Source organism: Toxotes jaculatrix, chromosome 21 (genome assembly GCF_017976425.1).
Source record: "Toxotes jaculatrix isolate fToxJac2 chromosome 21, fToxJac2.pri, whole genome shotgun sequence".
Taxonomy (NCBI): Eukaryota; Metazoa; Chordata; class Actinopteri; family Toxotidae; genus Toxotes; species Toxotes jaculatrix.
The window spans coordinates 20735495-20740370 of record NC_054414.1 but is presented as its reverse complement, the minus strand read 5'-3'; the positions used below and the strand labels follow the sequence as shown (position 1 = coordinate 20740370).

The following is a 4876-nucleotide window of genomic DNA, read 5'->3' as shown; positions in this document are numbered from 1 at the left end:
TCTCATCTCTGCATTGACAGCGGTCCTGTCTTACCAGTCCAGGTGAGTCGGTCCATCTGTCTGTCTTCCTGTCTCCTTATTGCTTTGCCCATTTAACTTTCTTTAATTTATGCTTTCTCTCCATCTTTCAGGTGATGAGAGAAGTTCATCCCTCAGTCTTCTCCTCACGTCTGTCTTCCAGATTCACTTTGCTGACTGACTATAGACAAAGTAAGACCTGTTTCTCTGTCTGTCTTTCTGTCTGTCTGTCTCTCTCTCTTAATTTGATAACAGAGACCAAAGTGCCGTAGGACTTTGGTGCATTGTGACTGGGCGGCAGTCGCCCCTGCGACCTGGGCCCGGACCCAGATAAGAGGCAGATGATGACGTGATATGAGTTTTGGGCGGCACGGTGGTGCAGTGGTTAGCACTGTCACCTCACAGCAAGAAGGTTCCAGGTTCGAACTCCAGTCTGGATAAATCTGTGGAAGGATTTCTAACCCTAACCTAACCAACGTTACCTCAGGCTGCAGAATTAAGGACTTTATGATTTTTTCACTGATAGTTTCTGACTTCATGGTCACATGATCATGTGTCTGCTGTCTCAACGTCTTGTCTTTCCACGGAGGATCAAAGTTAGCCGGAGGAACCCAGTTCACCTGTCACATTTTATCAGTTTATTTTCATTCAGCACGAGATTTTTATCCTCGACTCAACTCAGAAAAATGTCCTCACTGAAACAGATAAAAGACAAACTGAAGAGGATTTTGGTGTCTTCCTCTTACCTGATGTGTTAATGTGGATCAACAGGACGGAGTCAGGCTCAGTCAGGCTCAGTCTTCGGCCGAGAAGCCGAGTCGCTTCTCGGCCTTTTGGCTAAGATCAAGTGTAGTATCTGTTCTTATCAGTTTAATATCTGATATGTCCCCTATATGGGGATAACGTATTAAACCCATTTTTAGGAGAGGGAGCTGAAAAGGGAGCTTGCTCCGCTCACTCCACGCATCGACCTGGCATTGCAGTGCCGCCGGGAACGGTGCACCTTTCTGTGCAATTTCCCCATTGTGGGACTATTAAAGGTTTATCTTATCTTATCTTATCTTATCTTATCTTTTCAGACTGCTTGTTTCTCTCAGTTTAAATTCCATCATTATTCTCTCTGTCAGAGAAGCGAGGGATGGGTGGAGGTAAAGTTTCTTATGGAGGAGCGTTACTGCTGAGGACGGAGAGAAGGACAGACAACAACAAACAGGTGAGTCCTCACATCCACCCACGGGCCCATAGATACAGACACGTCCTGTTCTTTAAACCGTAGCTGCTCTGGTGAAGCTGGTTTTTCTGGTTAACAGTCCTGCTTGTGTGTGTGTGTGTGTGTGTGTGTGTGTGTGTGTGTTGCAGTGTGTTTGTGTTGACAGACGAGACAAAGATGAAGACGAAGGAAGTGAAAGAGAAAGGAAAGGCAAACGTCCTGTTGCCTCCACGCCCGTCCCAGGGTCGCCATGGTAACTGCTGTTCTGACACACACACACACAGTTTATTGTTATTGATGATGGTTTTGATTTTTTTGGACATTTTGGTCTAAAACCTTCGTGAGCAGGATCAGAGCAGCTCGTCTGAACCTTCCTGTGGTCGCTGATGGTTTCTGATGTGACTACAATGCACCGCAGGGAAGTTTACCCAGCTTCCCTCTGTGGTGTTACCATGACAACCGTGAACAGCTGCAGACCAACAGTGTCAGTGTGTTTGGCTGTTTGTGTTTAAATATGTTTGACTGTAAACAGAAACTCTGAGGGAAAGGTTTTACTGTCTCAGTGTATAGACAGTCTGTCCTTCTGTCTGTCTGTCCCCTGTCTGTCCTTCTGTCTGTCTGTTCCCTGTCTGTCTGTCCCCTGTCTGTTCTCTGCTTGTTTGTCTGTCTATCTGTTCCACAGAGTGAGACAGGGACAGACCGACAGACAGAGTGACAGCTGCACTTTGTCAGTAATGTGTGTGTGTGTGTTCAGGTGTGTGGTGTGGACTGGAGACGACCGGGTTTTCTTCTTCAATCCCACAATCCACCTGTCTGTCTGGGAGAGACCAGGGGAACTGATTGGGCGAGACATCAGCCGTATCATCGAGGACCCACCCCACAAGAGGAAGAAGACACCTGTTGGTCTGTAAACTCACCTGTCTGTTACTTTACCTGTATCTCACCTGTTTGCAGAGGCGGTTATAGTTGTTTTTACCCGGGGACAGACAGTTAATCTGAGGCGACCTCAGCGACACATACACACGACTGCTGATGGTCCGTCTCCTGTTTTTCAGGCAACAATGACTCATAAATCAAATTTTATTGGTTTTACAGAAGATCAGACTATTTGTTCGTCAAAGGTTCAAAATAAACCTCCAAACAAAGATGCATTAAGCAAACTGAGGGTTCTGTCTAAATTAATTGAAAATGCTGATCTGAATTATACAGTGTACCATACATGATATAGGATTTACAGCTGGTAAAGTCATGGGCTTCATTCTGGAAACAAATCCCTGCCATGGTACACCGACATAACACAGATTTACAGGTTTCTTCTAATCTGACGAGCAGTTCCTCCCAGAGAACAAGACGCCACCTCCATGCGACTGTGACGTCTTCAAGTCTCTGGGGTGGTGTCCTGAAAGGGATTCAGCCAGGGGACTCTAGTTCTACTGGGGACTTCAATGCTTACATGGGCAACGACATTCCATCCAGCCTGGGAGCCTGGAGAGAGGGATGATGGGGAAACCCCACAGCCTGCCTGCCGTATGTTCAAGCCCCAGTGCAGGACGTCCCCAATGTGTTTACTCAGGATTGCTCTAATAAATCTTCATGGCCAATTCTCTGCTAAGCTCCACCCACTGCAGAGCTTTTGGATTGATGGCGTTTTGCCCATTTACAAAAGAATTGTGTTTATCTCAGTCATCATGACAAAGTCATCATGGTTTCATTATCTAACATGGAGGTGCTATCGCATCCATTTTTGTGAAGGTGAAGCACTGAATTATGGGAAGATGCTCCTCTCTCCTGAACACACTGTGTGCTGCACAGTTAGCTCATCAAAAAACAGATGGACCAAACAGAAGCTGAAGAATCACAGACCAGAGACAGACACAGATTCTGTCCCTTCTAAATAACAATGATGATAAACTCAGTGAACTCGTCTCTTTCTGACAGACAGGAGCTCCAGCTGTAAGTCATCTGGTCTCCATGGAAACAATGAAGATGATGATGATGATGAACACAAACACAACCCAAAGAGGAAGAGGTGAGTCTGACCGGCTGATGTCATCATCACTGAGCTTTTCTCAGTCACTCCATGAAACTGATTCCCTCTCTGTCTCTAGGACAGAGGACACTGTGTCTCTCATCCCTCGTCCAGGAGAACTTCATCTCCTCCCACTGGAGCTACGTGTCACTCATTTTAGAGAAATGATGCTGGAGCGAGGGGTAATGGGGGCACACACACACACACACTTGTATTAATTCATGTATATGTGAAATGATGCTGGAGGGAAGCGTAACACACATATTTACAGATACTCATGTCTTCTGTGTTTGTGTTGTTAAACGTATGTGCACTGACACGGTGTGATGTCAGGTGTCTGCATTCTCCACCTGGGAGAAGGAGCTCCATAAGATGGTATTCGACCCGCGATACCTGCTGCTGACCTCAGATCAGAGGAAACAGGTTCAGTGCTGTTTGAACTTATTTCATGTAAAAACACTGGAGCTAAGTGTTAGTGATGTGATGTCTGAGCAGCCGGCAGCAGGTGTTTTTATTCTCATGCGATGATGGTGTGTCACCTATGCACAGGTATTTGATCAGTTTGTGAAGAGCAGGGTGAAGGACGAGTACAAGGAGAATAAGAGTAAACTGCTGAAAGCCAGAGAAGAGTTCAGACAGCTTCTGGAGGAGGCAAAGATCACCAGCAGGTATCACACATTCATTATTCACTGCATCACTCTTAATTACTCAGCTGTTCTATAAAATCTGGATCTGGCCTGAGTCTGACTCCTCACCTTGACCGGCAGGTGTTTACCTAATGCTGAGCTGACGCTCTCTCTTCTCAGCAGCAAACGACTCGGTTTCTCCTCTGATTTTCAGGTTGTTCTTTTTTCTCTGCAGATCAACTTTTAAGGAGTTCTGCATTCGTTACTGTGGCGACCAGCGGTTCAACGCGCTCAACAGGAAGAAGGAACAGGAAGTCCTCTTCAGCCATTACATCACATCCTTAAAAAAACGAGACAAGGAGAACAGAGCCAGACTGAGGAAGATGAGATGAGAACAACACCATTCTACAAACTGAACCTTACAGAACCATCTAGAACCTCTGTAGAACTCATACCAGACTTTCCAAAATGTTCCAGGACACCTGAGCAGATCCTGTTTTGGCTCTCACTGATGGATCCTGTTTCTGGTTCTGTTGGAGAGTTTCAGACCGAAACCAGTGAGACTGGAACTCAAACTGGATCTAAGTGCATCTGACTGCCTGTTTATTGTTCTATAGAGGAGGAGGACCAGCAGCATCAGACTGGTTTCTGTAGTGGACTGAAGATGTGGATCTGCTGAACTGGTCCAGAAATGGATGAAATCTAACCCAGATACAGAACCGAGCCAAGTTCAACTGGAACAAACTGGACTTCAAAAAGAATCAGAGCACAAAAACACTGAGCTGTCTGTCTGTCTTCTGTCTGTCTCTGTCTGTCGTCTGTTCATCTGTTCATCCGTCTGTCTGTCTGTCTGTCTGTCTGTCTGTCGTCTGTTCATCTATCTACAAGAAGATGGATGGACCAGCGACAGAAAGAAAGTTTGAACAGAAGCTGACGGTTACCGAGCAGAAATATTCTACAGTCTACTGTGGGATGAAAAACCACCTGTTTCAC

At 45.9% G+C, this 4876-nt stretch overlaps 1 long non-coding RNA gene and 1 other non-coding gene across 2 annotated transcripts; both read left to right on the top strand.

Annotated features, from left to right (window-relative positions):
- Positions 1-835: 835 nt before the first annotated feature.
- On the top strand, positions 836-1026 carry LOC121175805. The gene has a single exon (XR_005892790.1). It is a non-coding gene; the product is annotated as a U2 spliceosomal RNA (small nuclear RNA).
- Positions 1027-1145: 119 nt separating this feature from the next.
- Positions 1146-2094, top strand: LOC121175723. Its single transcript, XR_005892771.1, has 3 exons — positions 1146-1231; positions 1378-1481; positions 1983-2094. It is a non-coding gene; the product is annotated as an uncharacterized LOC121175723 (long non-coding RNA).
- Positions 2095-4876: the final 2782 nt, after the last annotated feature.